Source organism: Felis catus, chromosome B1 (assembly GCF_018350175.1).
Source record: "Felis catus isolate Fca126 chromosome B1, F.catus_Fca126_mat1.0, whole genome shotgun sequence".
Classification (NCBI taxonomy): Eukaryota; Metazoa; Chordata; class Mammalia; order Carnivora; family Felidae; genus Felis; species Felis catus.
In genome coordinates this window covers 170,861,551-170,889,361 of record NC_058371.1, presented here as the reverse complement: position 1 = coordinate 170,889,361, position 27,811 = coordinate 170,861,551, and the positions used below count along the sequence as shown (strand labels likewise).

The 27,811-nt window shown below is 42.5% G+C and overlaps 1 protein-coding gene across 13 annotated transcripts in view; it reads right to left on the bottom strand.

Annotated features, from left to right (window-relative positions):
• The window catches only part of APBB2 (amyloid beta precursor protein binding family B member 2), a 388,287-nt gene that overhangs the window by 155,889 nt on the left and 204,587 nt on the right, over positions 1-27,811 (bottom strand). The window lies entirely within an intron of this gene.

Below are 27,811 nucleotides of genomic sequence, written 5' to 3'. Positions count from 1 at the left end.
AAAAACTATCAGCAGTAATAAGGTTTATACAAACTCAAAAAATATTGATGATGTTTAAGGCTATTTCTGTTTCACAAAAGTTATTACCTCTCTCTATAAAATTCAATGCCACAGAGTCAACAGTTTTCTAGAAAATTTTACTAAAATTAGACTTTAATTCCAAGTTAGTTTTTAGACTCAGGAAAACCCAACAATGTTAAATATAAATCCATAGGTAGCAAGTCAGGAGTAATCTCAGAATGGTGCTTATTATAATTTTATGTGAAATGTAGAACTTAACAACTAAATAGTAACATTAATGGCACCCACTCAGTGAGAATTAGCAGAGATGCTAACTCTTGATCTGACACCAGGTGGCACACATTTTGCTTTCACATTAAAATTAGCTCAAGTATTCCTCTAAATCCTGTGATTTGGATTCTAGACACATTTGGGGATCTTATTATTTACCATAGGAATTCCCAACTACTAAAAAACAGGAAAGTGTCTACGTATGATCGAGTAGTTCCACTACTCACTCCCCAGTTGTGACCACAGATCCTGTGCCCACTAACTCAGCTATCGAACCTACTACGTGAGGTCATCCTGTTACACAGTTGGTCACAGACAGACACAATCCTGAGGATCAGGAGCTTCCACTCTAGGGGTGGAGGGGAGTATTCATCAAATACTTATTCAAAGAACGAAAGAAGCGAAGTGGTTATTTGTGCTACAAAGGAGGACTGTCAGCTTCCTCTGCATGCCTCACAGAGGGAACTGGGGGCCAGAAGGCTTGAGATAGGAAATAGCCCAAATATCTCAAAATGCAAAGCACCTTGGCAAATGCTGAAGGGCAGTGGCTCTCAACATGCAAGCACGAGGGCATCTTTTAGTGTACTCTTATTAAGTACTGACCGAGAAAAAGACCTAACTTCTAACACAGTAAGTGCGCTTTTAGAGAAACTTGTGTTTTATTCATCTCAAAAGAATCCAAATGTATCTGAGAAAGAGTCACATACATAGAAGCACTGGGCACACATACAGATACACAGCCTCTGAAATACCTCCTTTTTCCCAGAGGTCTGAGGCCCACAGACTAGGGATTTCTACAGTATGTGACAGATATAAAGAAGACCGCCGGGAACACACTGGACATGCTGTCCCTGACCTCAAGGAGCTTATGTTGTCACGGAGATTTAACAAATCTCCAAACAAACGTACAAATGAATTTCATACAGGATAGAGGGTAAAACACAAACCTCATGCTCCAGGGCCCAGGGGGGTGATAACAGCAATGAGGCAGACAGTAAGAGGCTTCACGGCAGAAGCAGTGGCAGAATGGCTCGGCCATTCTCCTGTGAATGTCAGATGTCCCTGTTTGTGCTCGTAACTAAGCGCTCATATAGAAGAAGATGCAAGCGATGTGACTCAGAGAAAGCCTATGGCTGCGAATGTTTTCTCCATCTTCCACAAACATGCCTTGTCAACTGCCAGTGACTTGTGCCCAGATCCAAGCCTACAAGCTTCACCCCAAATCAGGCAGCACTAAAGCTGGGCTGAGTCACACATTATTCTAGCCATACATGCTAAGGACACTCTGCTCCCGCTTGACACATCCACTGTCTCCACGCTGGGACAGTAACTGGCTTCTTACCTGGTAGCAGTCACTCTTCAAGCTAAGGGCGGGTCTATCTACCTGTGACGTCATTTGCTGGTGGGAGGTCTGGGGCAGAAGCTTTAGTACAAACCTCTACAGAAAAACCTTGTCTTGCCAATGGTTAAGGTTCCACTCCAAAAGAAATGGAAAAACCATTCAATCACATTTCTACTTAAATAGATATATTAAAAAAAAACAAACAAACAAACCTACCAGTACCACTGAATATAGGGAAAAAAGTACGGAAAATCACTTCATGAATGTCAGTTCAACTGTCAATCACAAAAAGGGGTTCTTTAGTGAAGCAGCCAGATCGCAAAAACCTTCTCTGGGTCCCCTCCTCACCCTGAGATCTACAATTCCTTGACGGTATGAGTCGTCAGGAAAATTACAAAGATTATACAAATACAAATAAACAGCCAAAAGCTCATTTTATTAAGATTCCATTTCATTTGGTAACTAGTTCACAAACACATTGTAAGAAAAATGTTCTAATTCAGGACAATAATGGGAAACAAAGAAAGCGGCTCATTGAAGTCACTGAGCTCCAGGTTAATAGGGGTTCTTGGAGCTCATCTTGAAAGAAAACTAAGAGACACATAGGAAAAGAAGCGATGGAAAGGGCCACTAACTCCCAGCCGGGCCCCAGGACCCTGGGGAAGCCTTTCCCACTGAGACTGTTTTCTCTTCTGCACAAGGAGTAAGGTAACTGGATGGGCTCTGGGGTTTTCTAGCACTCTGTGATTTCAAATTCTGGAAGGAAAGGCTAGATATTTTAGTCTGCTTAATAACACTTCTCAAAAAAAGTAGCAGGTTAGAATCTGTATCATTAGAGATCCCTAGATTTAATAGTAATATTTTCATATAGTTTCTAACAAATTGACAGTTAAGATGTGGTGCCCAACAAACAATAAACAATCTTTGGAAAGGTGGTAGGCAGAGTTCTTAGATGGTCCTGGGGTGGCTTAGTGGTTAAGCATCCTAAGCAGCCTTGATTCCGGCTCAGGTCATGATCTCACTGTTTGTGCGATTGAGCCCCACACTGGGGGCTCTTCTGCCCTGACAGTGCTGAGCCTGCTTGGGATTCTCTCTCTCCCTCTGCCCCTCCTCCGTTCATGCACTCTCTTTCTCTGTTTCTCTCAAAAAATAAAAACAAATAAACTTAAAAAAAAAAAAAAAAAGAATTCGTAGATGGTCCCAAGATTCCTGCCTCCTGATGTACACACCCCAAACAGTTCCTCCTGTGTGTATAGGCAAGACCGAGGAATAAGATGGGCTATCACTGTGTCACACTGTAAGGTGAAGCGATTTTGTAGATTTCATTAAGGTCCCTAATCAGTTAACTCTGGGTCAACTACAAGGGAGTTTCTCCTGGATGGGCCTGACCTCATCAGGTGAGCCCTTAAAGGCTATAAGTAGCAGCAGATGCTGGTCTTGAAGAAGTAAGCTGCCACATGTAAAAGGAGGGGACACAGGGCAAGGGCCCATGGACGGTCCCTAGAGCTGACAATGGTCCGGGCCAAAAGCTAGCAAGAAAATGAGGATGTGGGTCAGACAGTACAAGGAAATAAACTCTGACAGTAACCAGTGGGCTTCGGAGAGGGGGCGGGATCTCAGCCCCAGCTGACACTTTGCCTTCTGCCCCTGAGGCTCTCAGCAGAGGACCAAGCTAACCCATACTCAGAATCCAGGTCCACAGTAACTATGGATGTTGTTTTCAACCACTGCACTTGTGACAATTTGTTACTCAGCGAGAGAAAACTAATATAGGACACCAAGATTTTTTGGAACAACAGTAGGGGGCTCTTTCCCCTTTCACCACCAGCTAGACCTTTCTCCACCTTCTCTAGTCCACAATGCCATGGACATCGCTCTGCCTCCTGGGGACTTTTTCCTTCTGCATTCGTTATGGATTCATTTACTCTTCTACAGCCCAGGCCTAAGAGAGCAGCAGCTGTGCCACTGTGGGCCTGAGGTAAATGACAGAATGTCCACATATGATCCATGAAGGGAAATAGCACAGCCAACGAGTAGCCAATAAAAGTATGACCATTGAGCTCAAATACATGTAATATCTCAGAGGGAAAAATCCGAGACAGTATCAAAGACAGTAGAAATTATAGCCCTTAAGTTAGCTCCCTTGCCCGTTTTGTGTCATCTAGTAGACTGTGTTTATGGTCCTACAGCTTTATAGCTGCATATGGGCACAAAATAAAATTTACATTGTGTAGCTTTGGGGACAAGGACAAAAAAGGCAGTAAGAAGTATCCAAAACTTGGGGCGCCTGGGTGGCTCAGTCGGTTAAGCGGCCGACTTCAGCTCAGGTCACGATCTCGCGGTCCGTGAGTTCGAGCCCCGCGTCGGGCTCTGGGCTGATGGCTCAGAGCCTGGAGCCTGCTTCCGATTCTGTGTCTTCCTCTCTCTCTGCCCCTCCCCCGTTCATGCTCTGTCTCTCTCTGTCTCAAAAATAAATAAAACGTGAAAGAAAGAAAGAAAGAAGAAAGAAAGAAAGAAAGAAAGAAAGAAAGAAAGAAAAGAAAGAAAGAAAGAAAGAAAGAAAGAAAGAAAGAAAGAAAGAAAGAAAGAAAGAAAGAAAGAAAGAAAGAAAGAAAGAAAGAAAGAAAGAATCCAAAACTTGCTGTTTCTCAAACTCGGACTTTTTCTCAAGGCTATTTGCTCCCAATCTCTTCTCCTGACTAGGAGAGGTCTCAGATCTGATTCCCCAGGAGGATGAGGGGACTCCCTGAGTCGAATTCACTTAGGGAAGCTTGCTGACAATGGAGATTCCTGGGCTTCAGCTAAGACCCTACCCAACCAGAATCCCTGGGCCTCAGCTATGATCCTCCCCAAGCAGAACCTCTATGGGGAGGGGGCAAGGGAATGGGCACTTGTTAACACTAAGTTTGCACAGTAAATTTGCAAACCAAGAACGTAACTTGGCCAACAACATCTTCTTACAGATGAGGAATGTGAGCTCACACAATCTGCTTATAGAGACACGGCCAGCAAGAAGAGAGCTAGAACTGGAATCCAGCATGTGTAACACACTGACACCGACCAGGAAGCTGGAAATGAATCAGTGTTTGTTTTCCACACTAATATTCTCCCCCATTAGTATACATAATTAAGCATTGAAGATAAAATGACTCTGTAGTGACAGAAATATGTAAACACATTAGGGAAAAAAATTCCATTTTACCAAAGTCTGTGATTAGTTAGCATCTTACGGTTAGGGCAAAATTTGATGGTACACTAAGTTATCACTGGGATGGCTTGTGAGGAAGGTCCCTCGTTGATCGTCCCTTTCCAACCACCCGCCAGCTGCAAATGATGAGTGTCCATCTGGCTGCAGGTGTGGTCCCTGCTCCCTGCAGACAAGGAGGCCACCATGAATGTGCATGGGCCAGCCCCACTCTGCCTTAAAATAAGCCCTCAATTTCACTCAATTTCCAACAAACCCCTATTGTTGTAGGCTAAAGCACGTCCCTTCATATAATGAAATAGTAACCCCCCCAGTTCCTTAGGGAACTGTACTTGGAGACAGGGCCTTTAGGGAGGTGACTAAGGTTACAGGAGGCCTTTGCAGGGAGGTCCTAATCCAACAGGGCTGGAGTCCTGCTGAGGAGGGACACAGGTGTGCCTGCACTGGGGAAACACCATGTGAGGAGGAAACAAGTGGGTGGCTACCTGCAAGCCAAGAAGAGAGGCCCTAGAAGAAACCAAGCCTGCTGGCATCTTGATCTTGGACTTCCAGCCTCCAGAACTATGAGAAAATAAATTCCTGCTGTTTCAGCCGCCCAGTCTGAGGTATTTTGTTCTGACACCCCTAGCAAACTAATACACCTATCTATAGTAGTAATTCTCACAAAATATAAAACCCCTTGTGTGACAGCCAGTTAATACTACATTAGAAAAAATTTTTTTTAATGTTTGTTCTTGAAAGAGACAGAGACAGGGGGGCCTGGGTGGCGCAGTCGGTTAAGCGTCCGACTTCAGCCAGGTCACGATCTCGCGGTCCGGGAGTTCGAGCCCCGCGTCGGGCTCTGGGCTGATGGCTCGGAGCCTGGAGCCTGTTTCCGATTCTGTGTCTCCCTCTCTCTCTGCCCCTCCCCCGTTCATGCTCTGTCTCTCTCTGTCCCCAAAATAAATAAACGTTGAAAAAAAAAATTAAAAAAAAAAAAAAGAGACAGAGACAGAGCACGAGCTGGGGAGGGGCAGAGAGAGAGGGAGACACAGAATCTGAAGCAGGCTCCAGGCTCTGAGCTGGCAGCACAGAGCCCGACGCGGGGCTCAAACTCACAGACCATAAAATTATGACTTGAGCCAAAGTCGGACGTTCAACTGACTCAGCCACCCAGGCACCCCAATAAATCACATTTTTGAGATTGCATTCTAGCCACCCTTCTCTTCAGACAAGGTTGATTATAAGCAAACCTCCCCTCCTGTTTTCAAGATTAGAAAATATTCATTTTTTCAATGAATTAAAAACATATCTTCCCTGCAAGTATTCAAATGTGAGTGAATTTCTCCGGTCATGAAGTAACCAAGAATCAACAAAAACAATGCATATAGGTCACTTCTGCTCATCCCTTATAAAATAAATCTTAATTTAATTTAATTTTTTAAGTTTATTTGAGGTGGGGGGGGTTGGCACAAGCAGGGGAAGGGCAAAGAAAGAAAGAGAATTCCAAGCAGGCTCTGTGCTTGTCAGTGCACAGCCTGACCCGGGGCTTGAACCCACGAACCGTGAGATCATGACCTGAGCAGAAATCAAGAGTCAGACACTTAACCGACTGGGCCACCTGGGCATCCTAATAAATCTTCATTTTAAACAATTAAACCTAAATATACACAGGAGATCAATTCAGCGGAGAAAAAAGTAAAAGTACTCTCCCTCTGCCCCAGCACAAACTTCAGGAACCTTGTGAAAAAAACACAAAGACTGGAGCAAAACCATGTGGGTAGGTTTCCTTCCTGCTTGGACCCCACCAGGACGCCGACCATCAGGGATGTCCTCCTCCTCTTTCCCAGACATGAAACATCAAAGTTCCCGAAGTCCTTCCACTTATTCAAATGCAGCAAATATAAAAGTGACAAACTGTCCCCCTTTTGGAACCAACAGGTAACAGATCCCTGACATGTACCTGGGCTTTATCCTCTCTAGGGAACCGGAGTTGCCCCTTGCCATGCCTTTCTAGAGGGACTCCCCACAAAGGCCGGGGAAGACAGGATAGAAGCAGACAAGGGAGACACGTTACCAACATTCGGCGGTGCAAAAATGGTAACAGTGATTCATACTTACTGAGCACTCACCATGAGCCAGGGGCGGTTCTAAGCACTTTCTGTAAATTACTCATTTAATTCTCAACCCTCCCCGTTTTCACAGCCCAGGAAAATGAGGAACAGAGAGGTTAAGTGGCTTGCCTAAGGTCACACAGTTAATAATGGGTGGTGCTGGCATTCAACCCCAGGCAGCCTGTGTTTTGAGGCCTGTGCTTTTAGCCATGACACTATTTGCTCTTTCCTAAGAACTGATATTAAAGCAAAGATGATTTAAAAAGCATTCTTTCCGTAATCTACCCACCCATCCAGGTCTTGGAAAGTACAGTTTCTGGGAAAAAGAATGAAACACACTATTAATTTAAATGTAAGATACTGGGAACTAGCAAACATTTCGCAGTCTCTTTCCTATCATTCTAGGAGGTAGGTAAATATTGCTTCTCTCAGTCATGGACAGGAGATAAAGCTGACTTAGTACAATGTCACAACAAGTCCAAATCCTTAACTCCAGGATCTTGTTTACTCTGATTTTTTGATCCGTGAATCAGGAAGCCTCGTGGGAGAAGGAAAAAAAAGAGTATGTTCTTATCTGCAACACTATTGGTGAGTTCACTGGTTAATTAAATGGTCCAAAGAATGTCCTGGATCAGCAACATCTGGCTAAAATGCTAGAGGTGGACTATTCCACAGGTTCATAAGTTGATCTTGACCCTGGGAGGCAAAAGAAGGCAGCAGTGCATAACTACCAGTGCAAGGGATCGCTGGGTAAGGTTGAAAAATCGATGGCTCGTCAGTCTGTATAAACCTCAGACACAAGCAGCCTTTCTCAGTACTACTAGGACAGGAGTCCCGCATGAAGCCCATCAGGGGCCAACCTCATAGGAAGCTGGCCCATCTCAAGATCTTCAACACCTGTGTTGTCTTATAAAAGTGCGCGTAGGGGCACCCGGGTGGCTCAGTCAGCTGAGCGTCCGACTTCGACTCAGGTCAGGATCTCACCGTCGGTGAGTTCGAGCCCCGCGTCGGGCTCTGTGCTGACAGCTCAGAGCCTGGAGCCCGCTTCAGATTCTGTCTCCCTCTCTCTCTGCTCCTCCTCTGCTTGTGCTCTGTCTCTGAATAACAAATAAACGTTAAAAAAAAAAATTAAAAAAAAAAAAAAAAAGAAATCTGAAATTCAGTGTGTTGCTTATTTTATTTATTTATTTGTTGGGTAAAGAATAGTTTGCCATAAAGATGTTGACATAATGCAGTATTCATATTATGGGGAGTACATGAAATAATACAATTCACCTTACTAGATTTTTTATGGTCAGCAATGGCCTTTTTAAAAAATGTTTATTTCTTTTTTTGGGGGGGGGAGGTAGTGGAGGGGCAGAGAGAGAGGGAGACAGAGGATCCAAAGCAGACTGCTCACTATCAGCACAGAACCCGATTCGGGGCTCGAACGCATGAACCGTTGAGACCATGACCTGAGCCAAAGTCGGACACTTAACCAACTGAGCTACCCAGGTGCCCCTACTAGATTTTTTTTTTTTTAAGTAGGCTTCATGCCCAGCATGGAGCCCAACACGTGGCTTGAACTCACGACCCTGAGATAAAGACCTGAACTGAGACCAAGAGTCAAATGCTCAACCAACTGAGCCATCCACAACCCCTACTAGATTTTTTTTTTAACTATACTCTCTTGATGAATATTGTATTTAATATTCTTGCCGGGACCTTTACACAAGGAAACAGACATTCCTGAGCCCACTGTTCATCGCGGCTTTGGTTATAACAGTACACTCTCTGGGCAGAGGTATCTGTCAAAAATTCCTTATCTTGATAACTACTCTAGAAAAATACTTGGACATACATGAGATGTCTATGAATGTTCACAGAAGCTAGTTTGTTATAAGGAAAAGAAGAAACAACCTAAAGGCCCAGCAGCAAGGAACAGTAAAAGAAATACAGTATACTTATGTTCTAGATTATTATGCAGCAGAACCCAGGAGGTTTTGAACTAATCCCAGCTCCACCACACATTCGACAGATGCCCCTTCCGAGGTTTACTGCTACAAACAAGGCTGTGACGAACAGTGGTTCATGGATGGCTGTTTCCCTGCTTAAGGGTCTGGCTCTCTGACCTTACCGAAACTCTGTAACCTCTCAGGGACTCCACTTCCTGATACTGTAAAATGCAGAGAGTAACAGTAGTCCTTAGAAGAGGCTCATGTGAGGTTTATAAGCAAAGTGCTAACACGGCCTGGCAAGAAGTAAGGGCCATAGAAATGTTAGCGATTAGTAGTATTATCCCCAAAACATGCCTCGTGTGTGTATAGAAGAAACTACACATAGCTTATTCCATTTACCAATAAAACCTTGGATTGTGAGTAACTTGTCCGATGAGTGTTCCACAAGATGAGCAAGCATTTCTCATCAATTTTACCTTGATAAATGAGCGATGTCTTGCAATACGAGTAGTACATGATGCCAAAAGCCACATGATCACAACTGAGCCAAAGGTTCTTGAAATTCACTTTGATATATGAGTGCTTTGGATTACAAGCATGTTTCCGGAACACATTATGCTCACAAACCAAGGTGGTACTCGTATGTAAAATAAAACCAACAAACTACAGCCACATCCTTCCTCCCTGCCACTCAAGGTTCTTCTCTCTGAGGAAGAGACAAGGTGAAGCAGGTAATGGGAATGGGAGGGAATTCTGACTAGTGAGCCTATTCCTCAGAACTGTCTGAATCTTTTCAAACCTGAATCATCTACACTGGCTTTCTCCAAGTTCTTCCCTCCTACTCACTCCTACTGCGACATCAAACGGCATTCTACTCACATCACATCTCCATAATTACTCTCTTCTAGTCACTAATAACCTCTTGACGGTAAACTCAAGATACATTTTTCAATTCTCATTTTACTTCACCTCTGAATGTCTTTCAACACCACTGACAACACTCTTCCTCAAATGGCTTCCACGAAACCCCCCTCTCCCGGCTATTCTGTGACCTCTCTCACCAGTCCTCAATGTCCTCGACCATTTCCTGCCCTCACTCTGGGCCTTCTGTGTTGAAGGCTGATTCCTGGGCCCTTTCTCTACCCACCTGATTCAACTTCTAGGCAACCTCATCAGTGCCCAAGCTCCGGCTACAACCTCTAGGAATGTGCCTCTCACACTTACACCCACTCCAGATCATTCCTCTGAGTCCCCGACAACATCAACTGCCCACCTGGCATCACCACTGGGATACTTTAAACTCACCATGTGAAGGTCTGGCTTCCTGCTCCCATCATTCCCATCTCAACCATCCGGGGATGGGCCACATACTTAGGGCTCCTCCTGACAAATCCCTCTTTCTCATACCCCTAAATCTAACCCTACAATAGTTACTGTTATCTGTCTTGCATCCGTCTTCTTCCCTTCCCCCATCTCTACTATTGCCTTCTTCAGGCTAATCCAATCTCTCATCTGCAATTGCCTCCTATCCAGCCTGTGGCTTTTACTCATCTCCCTCTCAGAGCTTCTTAGCCCACGGTCCATGGACTCCCAAAGATTCTTGTGGCTAGAATTCAGACGGCCCATGACCTTGGGGGTGGGGGGATAGGACACCTTTACTTGCATTAATCTCAAGCTGAAATTCAGCATTTCACTCAATCATGAATGTTAGCAACAAACCATACTAGTATTAGGAGAACACTAATACTTCAAATACTACTGTGATGTTGCCACTAAGAGAAATCAGGTATTTTCACTTCACATGACAGGTGTCAGATATATTGTTCACTGTCATCCCTCCTTTGAAATTACAGCAGTTATTAGACTCCCCACTAAATCTTATTGTTTAATGTGTTAAGAAAGAAGAACACATACCACTACATCACATATGTGAGTTTAATATTCTGGCTACTGCATTTCAATATAATTGGTTTCCTTTGTTATCCTATGTGTTTTATTTTACAGATTCAAAAACATTACTCTTAGAAGGTGTCCCCTAGGCTTCATCAGACAGCCAAAGAGGTCAATGGCACATTAAAGGTCAAGAATTTCCACTAGCTAATTTTTCTTGCCACAGTCACAGCTATTTTCTCAAAACACAAATCAGATGTCACCCTCACAAGGCTTCTCACTGTCTGGCTATTTAAGACCACAGTACTTAACAATCTGGTCCTTGCCCACCTCTCTAGCTTCACCTGGTACCACACGACCCCTTGTTCTTAAAGTAGTACCTACACTGACCATCTCTCAGCAATCCAAGCTTCCCAACCCTCCACCCCGACCTCAGGACTTTGTTCATGCTCTTCTCTGCCCACTCATCCCTACCTCTACCTGTTGACAGAGCTAACCCTTCTCCAATCTTCACACCTTCTTGTAAACATCATCTCCTCAGGGAGGTCCTCCCAGGACCCCAAGGCCATCCCTTACCTTGGCTTTACACTCAGAACTTCTAGAACTTTCTCCCCATAGCACTTTTCACGATTGATAATCAACTCTCTTCTGTGGATCTATCAGCTCCTTGAGGCAGGAACCATAAGTGCTTTAGATCTATTCTACTGCTGACTCATGCTAGAAAATTGGCACACATTTGTCAAATTAATGAGTTGAAGGAAAAAGAAAATAATCTAAATGTCTGACAATGGAACTAACTAAATAAATTGCAGTATTATACACCTAAGTTACTGGACAACCATTGAAAATTGTGTATTAAAAAAAATTTTTTAAAGAAAAAAGGGGGGGGGGGATGCCTGGGTGGCTCAGTCAGTTGAGCATCTGGCTTTGGCTCAGGTCATGGTCTCACGGTTTGTGAGTTCGAGCCCCGCATTGGGCTCTGTGCTGACAGCTCGGAGCCTGGAGCCTGTTTCAGATTCTGTGTCTCCCTCTGTCTCTGCTCCTCCCCTGCTTGTGCTCTGTCTTCTCTCTCTCTCAAAGATAAATAAACGTTAAAAAAAAAATAACAAAATAAAAATATTGTGTAATACAAGTACATTTGCTGACTTGAAAATGTACTGATATATCTCATATTTAATGTCATACTAAGTAAAAAGGGTAAGTTAACCACGTACATGTTCAGCAATTTCCTTTTTAGTAAGAAGAAAAAAATAGATGTATATACATATGAAGGCACAGAGACAGTGCCATAGAACAAAGCCTGAAAGGATATTCATAAAATATGTAACAGTTCTTATCTCTGGGCAGCAGCGCAGGAGAAGATTTAGAATTGTCTATTTATGTCTACCTCTGCTGCCCAGCCTTGTCTTCAATGAACATGCCTTGATTTGTGCAGTTAACAAATTAGTAAAATTTTCAAACTATCTGCTTAAGTTAATAATTTTCGAAAAGTAATTGAACAACCCGAGGTAAGCCATGTTTAACAGAGTTAACCCAGGTCTATTCCAGCAGGATTAATCCTAGAAGATAGAGGCTACATGAGAAACTATAGAACCAAGAATACACCTGACAGTGAGCACGACGTCAATTGTAAGGTAATGGTGAGTACTGATTTCATTACCTGGTAAAATCCCCTTTAGTTACACTGAACTTCAGGTTCAATGCATTGACTTATCCACAAGCCACAATACAGGAGAAGATAAAAATCATGGCAATTTTAGTCACTATTAAGGGCAGATTTCTTATGAGAGATGCTGAAATTAAAGTAGTATTTTTTCATTCTGTTACAGTTTAACCACATTAAATCTCTAAGTATGAACACAATAAAAAGATAATGCTCCGAAATTAATTAATTTGAGTTAGAGTGAAGCTGGTGGAAAAGATGAACACCGGTAGTTTCTGGCAAGTTGAGCAAAGTAACACTTCTGATAGAAGTCGAACTGTGTGAGCAGAGCACCCCTGGTAACAATTGCAAGTCTTCACATCCCGTTTATACTCCATCAGAGTAAAACGTGACTTTGCCCTGCGCTCAAGCATTTGGCTGGGATGAACTCACTTGCTGAGTCATGATATCTTGAGTATGACGTTTCTACTTGAATAACTTAGTAGGTTGTCCCAGAGAAGAAATCAGTGACACACGAAGGAGAAAACAGAAGTCTTGTAACGGACTCTAGTTCTCTTTGAAAGCTTTCAAGCTCCACAGATCACAATTTCCAAACTTTACTTGGACCATGGGATAGCCAAGGGACAGCCAAGAACTTGAATTTGAGACGACTCTTTTCGAGCTACTAGATCAATTCAAAATTGCTCATTTCTTCCTTTTACGATCCCCCCCTCCCCCTCCACCTGCCAGCCTAACAAAATAATAAAGTAAAAAATAGACTCCCAAAGAAATCCAGAAGCAAGCTATCACCGGCGAAATTAACTGGGGGTAATAAGAGATGACTTATAATCTCTCGCTGTGACAGTGCAGTCTGCTACCAGCTTCTTCTAGGTTCTTGAGCTACATTTCTCAACAGTTTTCTATCCTTCTTCACATGCCTCCAAATCAACCCCCTATTTGAAGCAAGGCAAATGGTTTTGTGCGTAAACAAGAATTCAGTTAATTAGCCTAGGTAGTATAGACTCTGTGCAGAACGAAACCATCTCTCCCATGCACATCTGCCTGGCCATCACGTTCCTGAGGCTCCACACGAAAACAGCATCGATCCTTCCTTGTCCAGATGAACTGAGAACAAAGCCGCTGGGAAAGATGCATCCACCACCGAACTGCCTCCAGTGTAAAAGATACTGATGCAAGGGGCGCCTGGGTGGTTGTCGGTTAAGTGCTCGACTTCGGCTCAGGTGGTGATCTTGTGGTTTGTGAGTTCGAGCCCCGCATCAGGCTCTGTGCTGACGGGCTCGGAGCCTGGAGCCTGCTTCAGATTCTGGGTCTCCCTCTCTCTCTTCCCCTCCCCTGCTCATGCTCGGTGTCTCTCTGTCTCTCAATAATAAATAAAAACATTTAAAAATTTTTAATAAAAATAAATAAATAAAAGATACTGATGCGAGATCTGACTTATTCCAATCAGGAGACAGAGATCAAGACACAGCACCTTTGGGCCATGAATCTACTGTATTAATCCACCGCCCATGACTGATAGCAACCAACCACCTAAACAGCAAAAACCTCTCACACACATCCCTCTCCCGTCCCGCCCCGCCCCACTCTTTCAAGCACAAAAGAAACCATACAAAAAGATCTTTGCTGTAAGCTGTTTAGACATACAGGGAGGGGGGAAAAGGGCAAATAATGGAAAATTAAAACACAAATTTAGGAGACACAAATTCTTCCCCAGGTTCTTAACCTTCAGCACACCACAGGAGCACAGCAGGAATGGCAGAAATTGATTTTGTGAAAGGCTATTAAAGAGAGTGCTGTTCTCATCAGAAAGTCCCTCCCCTTTTTAACCATGATCAATAATTTAAAGCAATGCCAAAAATCACATCGGTCAAAATGACCAAGAAAACTTTTGTGTTTTTTGCACAGGACAGGAGTAAAATTAAATCCACGTCGGCTAAGACATTATCACTCTTAAGAGATTAGGTAAAAACTAACAGCTTTTCCACAGTTTGCCAGTATACACTTGAGAAGAAAAACTCAATGTTAAACAACATGATACCAAGCGTATGTATCAAAAGAATAATAAGCTTATCCTTTTTATTACTCAGATATTTGTTTGCTGTCAAAGTTTAAAAGATAATTTAGAACCTGACAGGCATAAAACATACTTCAGAACTTGATGATATAATGGTAAAAAGTTGTTTTCTTCCTCAGCTCGGCAAACTTCCTAATCTAAAGTTACAAAACAATCAGCAGGAAGCTTTGATGGTTTGATTATAAATTATACTGAACCAATTCTCTGTTTTAATGTGCCTTGTTCTCTTTAGGTAATGATCTGTACCCTAAGGGCTAAGAAGGTCTATTTAATATTTCATAGGACTTTTTTTTTTTTTTTAGATTTGACATTTCAACCCAATGACTAATTCTTTGAAATGTATTTAAAATTAGATAGTCATCTTTTCTCAAAATGAAGGATTGAACAGAGTCTCTGTGTGTATAATTTATAAGAAGGGCATGAAAATCCCCATGATGTTTCTGGTTGGTGATCACAAAACAGAAAAAGTTGAAGAATCACCATGTCTGTGATCGCCCTGTTTCTGGAACTCTTTATCAAGAATGATTCTGTGAGCCATCAAACATTTCTCCAAGAACCTAGTGGATTCATCCCAGGCATGTGCTGAATGACCATCTCTCTAGGATGTAACACAAGGGAATTAGAAAGGAATTAGAGTATACAGGATCTAAGGTCCCTTCAAATTCCATGGTCCTGTGGTCCTTCCACCGCATTAAAATGAGATTTTACATTCAAACATTAGCATTTGTCAGACAAAATCAATCTTTTCAAACCTGTTTCCAAGTCTGAAAAACGTGAGTAATTACATCCAGGGACATTCTGTGAATTGAATGAGATAATGGATGTGAACAGATTGTTCATATAGTGGGCAAGAAACAAATGGTCATCATGACTAAGTGACGGTGCCCCAAAGGTGACTCAAAGCCAATCGTGACACAAGAATTTCAAAGCCATATTACCCTAGTCACACAATCCCAACACCCGCACAATCAGACTCGCCCCAGGATGTCTTGTTCACATTGCACTTGTGCCGAAAGCCCTTATTTCAAAACACACTATACTCGAATCCACATGATTAAAATTTCATTCTTATCAACAACCACTCTTTTGTTTTAAAATGCCAGGGGCTAGGACATGGTACATATACAAATAATATTAATGTAACAGACACGAAATACATGAAGGAGTTTTCTTCTGCCGTCCAAAGTCTTTTTCTCGAGTTTTCGTTGTTCATGTAGTGAGAAACATGCGGATTCTTCGGTGGAGTAGAGAAAACAGAGAAGGCTGAAAAACGCGGCCTACTTTTCCACCTCATTTACTGACACACAACATTAACAGTCAGGTGATCATTATTACTTGTTTGGACTCTCAAAAGAGGCAGCTATCCCATGATGCCTTGCCTCTTCCTGTACTTTTCAGGGGTCTGAGCAGAAGGAAAGCCAAGTTCAGCTCAGACAGGAGGCTTTCTCCCTTCAACCATTCACTGATGCACAGCAGAATGGACATGAAAAAAATGTTTTCCCGGGGTGGATGCTTCTCTGCAGAAAGGGTTCATTTCCTGGAAGCAAAACCAAAATCTTTTTGCATCTAGAATCCACGCTTCCAAAGACTATGCCCTTTCTTTCATCGCTTAGCTCTTACATACACAATGTGCTCGGATGAGCTCAGTGGAAATCAATAAAACACAAGAGTTTTTAATTTCCCTTGAGGAGACTAGAAAGTACATTTTTTTCCAAAGCCATCCTAAATGTGTCAGTTTTTCAAACTAGCTATACATTTACTTGGTTTGTTAATTTGCTTGTTTGCTTCTTTATTGTCTAATTTCTGTAATAAACAATTTATAGGGACTTACAGAAGTACAAGCATCACACCAACAGTTATAAAACCTCCTACTGCATTCTGGTCTCTGTTTAACTGAGCTTTAAAGTGAGAACTTTATCTGAAGGGGGCTCCAGGGCTGGTGTCACAGACACCACATTCACAGATTAAATATCAGCAACTAGACTTTCAAATACAATGGCAACAAAGATAACAATCATTGGGTATTCATGAAGAGCAAATCCTGGCCTCAAAGAGATCTTCAGTGGACTGTTGAAGGGGGAAAAAAAGAAGAAATGAAAGAACACATACAAAAGGCTAAAACCATGTCATCAAAGAAGAGGTCCAAAAGATGGACCTGACATCCTTATTACTGCTCCGGAAACAGATTCTTTCCCATTAATTTTTCCATTTTCACATACTGGAATTTCATTCACCTTTTCAGGAATTAAGAGAGAGAGAGAGGAAGAGGGAGAGGGAGAGGGAGAGGGAGAGGGAGAGGGAGAGGGAGAGGGAGAGGGAGAGGGAGAGGGAGAGGGAGAGGGAGAGGGAGAGGGAGAGGGAGAGGGAGAGGGAGAGGGAGAGGGAGAGGGAGAGGGAGAGGGAGAGGGAGAGAGAGAGGGAGGGAGAGAGAGAGGGAGGAAGGAAGGAGAGAGAAAGAAAGGAAGAAAAAGAAGGAGGTAGAGAGGAAGGAAGGAAGGAAGGAAGGAAGGAAGGAAGGAAGGAAGGAAGGAAGGAAGGAAGGGAGGGAGGGAGGGAGGGAGGGAGAGAGGAAAGAGAGGAGAGGAGAGGGGAGGAAGAAAAAAAGGACATGGACTCTGAAATGAGACAGACCTTGGGTGACTCCTGATCCTTTGGGCTGCTTAGTCATGTAACTTGAGCCATGATCCTTATAGCTCGGAGTCTCAGCAAACTTATCTCTTTAAAAAAAGAAAGAAAGAAAATGCAGCATCTACCTTGTAGGACCGTGGTAAAGACTAAATTCCCTCATGCTTATACAGAGCCTAACACACAGCAGGCATTCAATAAAGGATGACAATTATCATTCCCACGAAGTAAGTATTGTCAGTGATGTTTTGCAAATGAAGAGAGTGAACGGGGGTGGGGGGAACAGAGAGAGAGAGAGAGAGAGAGAGAGAGAGAGAGAGAGAGAGAGAGAGAGAGAATCTTAAACAGGCTCCATGTTCAGCATGGAGCCCAACGCAGGGCTCGATCTCATGACTGTGAAATCATGATCTGTGCTGAAATCAAGAGCCAGAGGCTTTACTGGCTGAGCCACCCAGGTGCCCCAAGAGAGTGAATTTCTGAAAGGGTAATCAGTGGTTCTCGATCTTGGCTGCACAAAGGAACGATCTGAAGAGCTTTAAAAAACGATACCAGAGCGATAAATAAGTACTATTCTTACACAGACCAGTCAAATCAGAGTCTATGGTGGGAATACTGCAATGAATATAATTTTTTAAAGCTCTCCAAAAGATTATAACAAACAGCCAGAGTGAGAACCACAGCGTTGAATTCTTAGTCAAGGACAATGCTGCTTTTTTTCTTATGACCAATCATATGCTCATGTGCCATAGTTCTTGGGCCCACCTGCTACACCAGTAGTCCCAAAAGTAGGAGTAGTAACGTGGAAGCCACCCAAGTGTCCATCAGCAGATATACGGATCGGCAAAACGTGACATATACACACAGTGGGATATTATTCAGACTTAAAGAGGAAGGAAATTCCGACGCATGCCATCTGAAACCTGACATTATGCTAAGTGAAAAAAGCCGGTCACAAAAAGACATATGATTCCACTTATAGCAGGTACCCAGAGTAGTCAAAATCAGAGACAAAAGGTAGAATGGTGGTTGCCAGGGGCGGGGGTGGGGGCAGAGGTGGGAAAGGGAGAGTGGGGAGTTACTGTTTAATGGGTTTAGAGTTTCAGTTTGGCAGCATGAAAAGAGTTTTAAGAATGGGTGGTAGTGACAGTCACTCAACAATATGCATGCACTTAATATAACTGAACAGCACACTCGAAAATGGCTAAGATGGTAAGTTTTGCGTTATGTGTGTTTTACCACAATTAAAAAAAAATGGGAGTAGTACAATATGGTCCACTGGGATATGAAGAAAGCATATTTCCTACTTCTATTTTTACTGTTAGTTTATCCATTTATTTCTCCTTTTGTATGTTGCATCTATGCACAGAATATATTAGTGTGTTGCAAATGTGGATGATTTATAAGGAAATACACACAGGATCTGGGTGTATCCTCGAATACCAGAAGGAACAAGGAAGAGTTCACGAAATGCCAGATTCCCTAGGCAGAGATGTGGCTCCTAAGACCAGCCTTAGAAGGTGGACCCGAGAGAAAAGTTTATGGCCTGGGCCAGGGGAGGGTGAGCGGGAGAAGGAGGACTTACAACACACAGGCAACTTTCCCAACGAAAGACATTCATTTGGCAGAGCAGGCTGGATCCATAAAATCAACTTTAATGCAAGTTCTATCTCGCTGGCTGTAAAATAAGACCAATGTTAACACCAAATCAGAGGAACCACCAATCGCTGGATTTTTTAGCAGACGAGACAAAATGAAAGTAGAGAAAGAAAGAGTATGGATTCCTGCCACGTGCCAGGAATATACTTTACATACATACATACATACATACACACTTTGCACATATCTCAGCACGTGTACTTTCATATATTATTAGCTCTTTCAATCATCACAGAAATTTTATGAGGAAGGTGACCGAAGCCCATTTTATACATGAAGAAACTGAGACTTAGAGCTACTTAGTAACTTGCCAAGGGCACAGAGCAATGGAGCATATCTGGGATTTGAAACCTAGGTATACCTGACTCTACTCTTTTTCCACTGTGTCACTGGAATGCCATGCATCTAAGAAATACAATTTTGTCACCATGATCCAGTAAATACACATGTATTTATCTGGTTTCATAAAATAATACTTAACCTAAAATTGTTTCATAAAATACTTTTTCATGTAAAACTGTTTCATAAAATAATGTTTAACCTAAAATTGACAGGCTATGCCTAGTTTCTTGCTCAACATCATGGCGACGCTCCAGCTGTATCAGGTGTCCAACCTGAGAAAAAGTGTGCTTTCCTACAAAAGAGCCAAAAGCAAGGCAAAATTTCAAGGCTGATCATTTCTCATGAAAGCACTTGTGCCATAACCACTTTTTATCCAAAAGAAAGAAAAGAACTCTGCAAATGGCTCAGCATTTCATTAGCCTACCACTGCAAAGCTTTCAGACTTCCAGAAGGCTCTTGACAGAAATATGGCAAGCTCCCGGGGTGGGGGGTGGGGACGGGGGGGGGGAGGGACGCTTTGCCATCATGCAGCAAGTTCGTGGTGGGTCCAAGTGCACCCATATGGGCAAAGTAATACAGATTAAACAGTGATTTATTTCCTCCCAAACTATATCCATCGTTTTAAAACTGTGTTTCACCATGCTACTCCAAACTGTGTATGGCACCTTCTCTTCCACTTCTGCCAAGAAAAGCAAAGACTCTGGGATTCAGCTCCCGAAGGTTTAAATTGGGTTTATATGTTCCGTGGGGGCAGGTGGAGGCAAAGAGAAGCAAGAGAACCCTGAAAACAGTGAGGGGTGGGTGGGAGGTTTAGTCCACTTGACTACACAGACTTCTGGTCATTTCAGACTGGGTTTCGGTTTTTAAATTTCTCCTTTTGCTCCCCAGTATTGATAAAAAAAAGAGTCCCCTGAAGAATGCCATGCATTTTGAAGCCTTCACACCCCTCCTGATGTAATCTATCCTACCCTTGACTAAGAATATAACGTACAAAATGCTTTAGATGAAATTATGGTAAATACTAAGTGATTCTGTTTATATTTTAAAAACATATGCAAGGAACACAGCAAAAAATACAGATGGAGTTCTAACTAGAACAACTTCCACCTGCTTCTTGGTCCTGAGCTGGAAGTGAGGTGATATTGTTTGCTTTTGGCAAAAGAGCAGAAGAGGCAAAAAGTACACACAGGTTCCACTTTTTAACCCTGTCTTCCCAACTTGACACGGTTTCCAATTTACAGTTTTGAAAATCGTCCTTCCCTGATTCAGCTTATCCCCCAGTTTTCTAGGTTTCTTTCACAATCTGCAGAACACCGAAGGTGTCTGAGCATACTATTCATTTTACCTTCACAGAAGGCGAGCTGAGCCATCTTTTTTTTTATAATTTTTTTTTTAAAGCTTATTTATCCACTTTGAGAGAGAGAGGAGACAGCATGAGCAGGGAAGGAGCAGAGAGAGAGGGACAGAGAGAATCTCCAGCAGGCTCCACATCATTAGCACAGAGCCCGATTCAGGGCTTGAACCCACGAACCGTGAGATCGTGACCTGAGCCGAAATCAGGAGCTGGACGCTTAACTGACTGAACCCCCCAGGTGCCCCAAGCTGAGGCATCTCTTAAGAATCATCTGTGAGAATGTTCAGAATGGTCTGGAACTACAAGAAGAGTTCTTAATTGCTATAGGCTCCAGAAATTAAAGCGCTAGACGTCTTTTCTCTGGCTCGTGACCCTAAAATGGGATCTGTGGCATAAGCTTTGATGCCGCGTAAAGATTAAATGTTTAAAATCCCCGCTCTGACAGTACTAAATGTGTAATTGGGCCAAACCACTTAACATCCTGCGTTTCCCCTCTGTAGAATGGGGTTAATGGTAGTACCTGCCTCATGGGGCGGTTGTGAGGATTAAATGAAGGAAAACGTGTGGAACACGCAATACGGCGGGGCGTGCAGTAAGGGCGCCGCAGAAATTTGATTTTACAAATATTTCCACGTAGGAAATTAACTCTCCCACTAAAGGAAGGGCACAGAAAAAGTAAAAGAGGGACTACGATTGTGTACACCAAATACCGTCAGATAAGCAGAATAGACTAGAACGTGTAGATAAGGACACAATAGAGCAGAGACCATGCAAATGGAAGGCTATCCTGCTTTCCCTCCATCCCTGTAGAGTTTGGGTTGTTGGTCAGATCAGCCTTAACTGAAAGGGTGGAGAAGAGAGGGTGGATCCCAAGGGCACTGCCGTCCCCTCCCCTGGTCTGGAAACCAGGAGGTTGGCTCTGCTCCGGATACTTGGACTTGCCAGCCTCATGAACAGGCTGACTTGCAGGGAGTCCCTGTGTCTCCACATCGCCATCCCACACCTCCTCCGACACATTTTCCAAGTCTCAGTTTATTCTCTTCCTCGCTACACATTTATGAGGCATCCAAGAGTACTGCCCGGGAGACATCCAAAATGTTGTTTAATTTACAGCAGAAAATGACTCAATGGCTGTTAAAGTGAACTACCAGTCGGATGAGGTTATTAGTTTTCATTCTCAAAAAGTTGTGAGCATTAACTGCAGAATGTCTTGGCAAAAGATGCTCTTCTCTTTAGAAGCTTTAGCCTTAATTGACAGTTTTTACTCCACTATTTTTAATATGAGTTTCTGGGGTGTGTGTGTGTGTAGAGAGAGAGACAGACAGGTGGAGTAAGAATGGGTTCTGATTTAAGAGCTCTGCACTGTCACTGGTAGGATCTTTAGAACTCTTCTTGCCCCTGCTAAAACCAAAACAAGGCAATGTGTTTTGTTCTATTTTTTATAGAAAAGGAATGTTTTACCCATTTTCATCAGGATTATGAATCCTGTTACATGTGGCCCAGATCAATATGGACTTTAGCAAGGACACAGCACTTTACACGTTGCTGAAAGCCCCGACTAAAGGAGACCCTATGTCACAACTGGAGCCGCTTCTCAAACTGGTGTGTAAAGGAACCCTCTCAAGAGCTAGTTAACATGCAGGCCCATGAGACTCACCCACTGGGTCTGACTCTGTAAGTCTCAGAGGAGGCCCAGGCATCTGCATCGTAAGGCATGTCTAGGAGATTCTGATGCAGGTAGACTGTGGGCCAGACCTAAGGAAAACAGCAACTTAATAGCTGCAATGAGATTTCTTCCAAGACTTCAAAACGAAGGCACTTAAGACTGTTCTTGGAGTTATACAACAATTGGATCGGCCAATGGATGAAAGCCAAGAAACAGGGTAAGAAGGAGGTACGATGGCTCCCAAACATAGCATGACTATCATTCTGTGATATAGTAAGAAATATATATTTGGTCTCATTCTGGTTCCTGAAGAGCTCCTAACACGCTTATATTTCCCTGAGTGATGTAGGTCAGAGAGCATCTTTTGTTATTCATAATAAACCCCCATCTACCACAGCTGAGTTTATAATAATCAGATGATTTTAGATGGGACTCTAGATAACTTCAGCATGAGGGCCGGTTGCCAGAGAAGGACACCGGAGGGTTGAAACTCTCAGTCTCATCCTTCAGGGAGGGGAGAGGGGCTGTAAACTGAGTTACAGCCAATGGTCACTAATGGTGAGATACGTGACAGATTGGTGAGCCAATCACCAATGGCCGGTGATTTCATCAATCATGCCCATGGATTGGAACTGCCATAAAAACCCTAAACAAAAGGGTCTGGAGAGTTTCTGGGTTGGTGAATAAATCCATGGGTCAACTACATGGGGATAGAAACTCCTGCACTCAGGACTCTTTCAGGTCTTACCCTACATACCTCTTCATCTGGCTGTCCATTTGTATCCTTTATAATTTATAATAAGCCAGTAAATGTAAAGTGTTCCCCCGAGTTCTATGAATCATGATAGTGAACTATCATTTGGAGGAGAGGGTACTGAAAACTGATTTGTAGTCAAGTTGGACAGAACTGTGGGTAACCTGTTGACCCACTACTTGTGATTGGCATCTGAAGTAGGGGGCCGTCTTATGGGACAGAGCCCTTAACCTCTGGGGTATGTGCTAACTCTGGGTAGTTAGGATCAGGACTGATGTCCAGCTGGTGTCTGCAGAGAACTGGAGAACTGTTTGGTGTGTAAACCCATACATTTAGTGTCAGAAGTGTTCTGAATAGGTAAACAACAGATCAGGGTGGTAGCAATGACTGATCTTTAACTCAGCAGAAAATATTACTGTACCGCAACAAAGAGTGTGCCAATCGGAAAACTAGGTAGCTTAGAAAAAGCAGATCACAGATTCAAATTCCAAAGAAGAGGTACTCTTGGCCAATGCACCCCTCAAGGATTCTAGGTCCCTGATAGCATCATCCCCAGGGGAAGTACAGGATGCATCAGGCTGTTTAAACATTTGATTTCCCTAACCTCCGCTTTGGTAGAACCATGTTCCCCAAGCAACCTTCTGCATATGCCTGGGTTTCCTGTCTCTCTAGAAGGAGGGAATGCCTAGTCATGAAAGTTAGGATAAATCAGGCCATGTGATAATGACTTCTGGTTGAGAAATAATACGCTAGCACTGAGACTGTGCACTGGCTGTGTCATGTCAACAAATCCGTTACCTGGGAGAGTGATCATTCTCATCACAAGTTAATCAACTGATACTTTGTCTATAGTATTTTAGTCTCGTGAACTTGATTAATGAGCTCATCCCTAAGAAGCAGGATCTGCTTTTAAAGTCTGGTTTGCAGTCTGGCAGGTAGGTCCTAGGCCCAGGTCATGCGTGCCCCAGGTAAAGTCTGTTGGGTGTCTTATTTGGCAGAGGTAAGTGAAAAGCCCATGTCCATGTCAGCTTGTGAGTAGAAGAGTACGCGTGTCTTTCTAAATGTGGCCCTTTCTCTTTACTACAGATAAATAAACTTTAGAGAAATGGAATGCACGTGTCAGATTTAAAACGTGACGAAAGAGCAGACTGGTTCCAACCATCGTAACTGTGTCACTGGTGTTTTTAGGCAACCCTCTAATACCACCCAACCGGGTTAGGCCACCCATGTCCCCACTCCATCCTGACCCCATCACCCATCTAAAGTGACATATGGTTAGAACCACAACACATCAAAAGCTCATATAAAAGTCCCAGACACTATAGAAGAATTTGGTGTTGGAGGAGAGCCACACTTTTGCTTCAGGACATCACCCCCTGGCTCTTTGCACGTTATCTCAAACTCACACATCCAAAATCAAAAACATCCTCCTCCTTCAAAACCTAGTTCCTGCTCCTAACTTCATTATTTCTGAAAACCCGCATTTTCTTAAGTCTTCAAACTGAAACGCTCACATCTTTGATTCTACTCTCTCCCTTACCACGCGTATCCAACCAAATGCCAAATCCTAGACATGCCTTTCCTCCACTTATATTTTTAGAGCTACCAGTCTCCTCTGATCTTCATCATCTCAAACGGATTTTGCTGGCAGATTCTCAAAACTGCCTGCCTCCTTTGCCCCTGCAACCTATGTTAGGCACCAATGTCAGGGAGACTTTCTTCAAACTCCACCTTACAAATGAGACTCCTTTCTCATAACCACCGAACCATTCTTCACCAACAAAAGTACGTTCACAACTGAGCATTAGCATTCTCCAATCTGGTCTTCATCGATCTATCTGACCTCTCCCATAATTACCCTTCATAGACTCCTCTCCAACCAAATTGCTGGAAGCACTGATCCCCACACTGAGAGCAAATTCCTAGAGAGTTTCAGGGGGGTGGGGCTCTGAGGTCGAAATTACTTTCCTAATTCTGGGGCACCTGGGTGGCTCAGTCGGTTAAGGTTAAGTGTCCGACTTCAGCTCAGGTCATGATCTCACGGTCTATGGGTTTGAGCCCCTCGTCGGGCTCTGTGCTGACAGCTCAGAGCCTGGAGCCTGCTTTGGATTCTGTGTCTCCCTCTCTTTCTGCCCCTCCCCCACTTATGCTCTGTCTCTCTATCTCAGAAATAAACATTGAAAAATTTAAATAAATAAATACAATACAATACAATACAATACAATACAATACAATACAATATTCCACGTGCAGGGTGCCTGGGTGGCAAAATTCAGCTCAGGTCATGATCTCACAGCTCATGAGTTCGAGCCCCACGTCGGGCTCTGTGCTGACAGCTCAGAGCCTGGAGCCTGCTTCGGATTCTGTGTCTACCTCTCTCTCTGCCCTCTCACGCCCTGTCTCTGTCTCTCAAAAGTAAATAAACATTAAAGAAAGAAAGAAAGAAAGAAAGAAAGAAAGAAAGAAAGAAAGAAAGAAAGAAAGAAAGAAAGAAAGAAAGAAAGAAAGAAAGAAAGAAATCACTTTCATAATTCTAAGATGTTATTTATAGCCTTTTCCACTGTGTTGACATTTAACTGATAGGGCACAAAAAATAATGGCTAAAACTGCTGTCTTTTCAGCATGAAGCAAGAAAATGGTACTGTTTGGCACAAATTGTACTAGTAATTACTGTAACTATACTATACTGTATACAGTATATATATATACTATACCGTATATAGTATAGTATATATATACTATACTGTATATAGTATAGTATATATATACTATACTGTACTATACTATCCCACTGAAGACGATGCTAATTTCACCTAAGAATTCCTTGTTGAAGCAGTAAAAATTATTAATTTCATTAAGCCTCAATCCTTGAGTGTATCTTTTCAATGTAAGTGTGCATAAGGCACTTCTTCTGTAGATGGAGGCATGACCGCTGTTTGAAGGAAAAAGCATGTGGAATATACTTTCTTCTCGAAAGAACGACTGACACACAAACCGTGGTTATTCAAATTTGGGTATCAGGCAGACATTTTCTCAGAAATGAATGAGGTGAGCCTGTCACTTCAAGGAAAACAACTGACAGTTTTGTGCCAATGATAAAATGTGAGCTTTCAAGCAAAAATTAGAATTTTGGAAAACTTGTATCTGCCACTGAAAGCTTGACAGCTTCCCAATAATTACTGACTTCTCTGATGAGATAGGGAGTGAGATTAACGAACATAATGTTTTCCTACCGTATAATGAAATGTGTCAACATTTGCAAGATCTACACAACTCATTGAACCAGTATTTTCCAAATCACTAATCCGTGATGTTACAAAATTATGTGTGGGAAAAATATCCATTCAAAATGCATGACATAACAATGGATTTTAATGTAACAGTACAAAAAAGTTTACTATTGTGGTTTCAGATTCCACAGTGTAATCAACCTTTAAGAAACTACCGATTATCGGGGCGCCTGGGTGGCGCAGTCGGTTAGGCGTCCGACTTCAGCCAGGTCACGATCTCGCGGTCCGGGAGTTCGAGCCCCGCGTTGGGCTCTGGGCTGATGGCTCAGAGCCTGGAGCCTGTTTCCGATTCTGTGTCTCCCTCTCTCTCTGCCCCTCCCCCGTTCATGCTCTGTCTCTCTCTGTCTCAAAAATAAATAAAACGTTGAAAAAAAAATTAAAAAAAAAAAAAGAAACTACCGATCATCGAGTTTGGGTATAACATCAAAAAAGAATACCTGCGATTGCCTGAAAAAGCTATTTTTTAATAGCTATTTTTTAATTTTTAATATTTTTTAACATTACTCTCTTTTCCAGCTACATATGTGTATGAGACTGGCAGGATTTTCTTCATCTACTTCAGCCAAAACAATTTATGGAGACACAGGAAAGGTAGAAGCAGATAAGAGAATCCAGCTGCCTTCAATTAAGCCATACAGAAGATTTTCAAATAAAGAAAACAATATCACTCTTCTCACTAAATTGCTGTTGGCTTTGAAAAAACTGGTTGGTTTCACAAAACGTATTCTATTTTGTTAATAATGACTTTGCTATTCGTTTTTAAATGAATAACTTTTAAAACATAATCTCCATTAAAATCTTTAATACAATAAGTATTGAGAGATATAATCTACATGAGAAAAAAGATCTTTGGGGCTCTCAATAATTTCTCGAAATGTAAAAGGGGTCTTTGAGACCAAAAAAATTTGAGGACACTGCCTTAGAGTAATCTCTTCTGTTTTCTTCCAGGTTCTTTTTTTTTTTTTTTTTTTTTTTTTTTTACTGTGTCCACCACTTGTCCACCACTTCTTTTCCTCCCTGAACCCCATTTATCTTTCACTTCTGTCCTTTTCTCTCCATGCAGAAACGCCTTATCTGGAACTTCACGACCCTTATCTGTTCTGTTCTCCATACTTGGCAAAACTCTACCTGGTATCCCCTTCCTTCTGCAGCCTGGAGTCCAGTGTTACCTCTCAAACTGTGGTCAAGCACTAGCAATATCACTTGAAAGAGCTCGTTACAAATGTAGAATATCCACAATTAAAAATTTTCTTTAAAACATGCAGAATCTCAGGCGCCAGCCCAGACCTACTGAATTAGAATCTGCATTTCAACAAGATCCCCAGGAGATCTTCCTACATACTCACATTTGAAAAGCCGAGGATTTAAAAAAACAAAAAACAAAAAACAAAAGCAAAGCAAAGCAGAGGATTTATGCATCACCCTAATTATTGTGAATTTCCTGGAAGTAAATCATCACCTTAAATTTGTTATACTGCTAGTAAGGAGTGCACTTGTTGTGATGAGCACCAGGTGCTGGATGGAAGTGTTGAATCATTGTGTTATATACTTGGAATTAATATTATACTATACGTTAACTAACCAGGATTTAAATAAAAATTTGAAAAAATACAATTTACTTTTTATAAC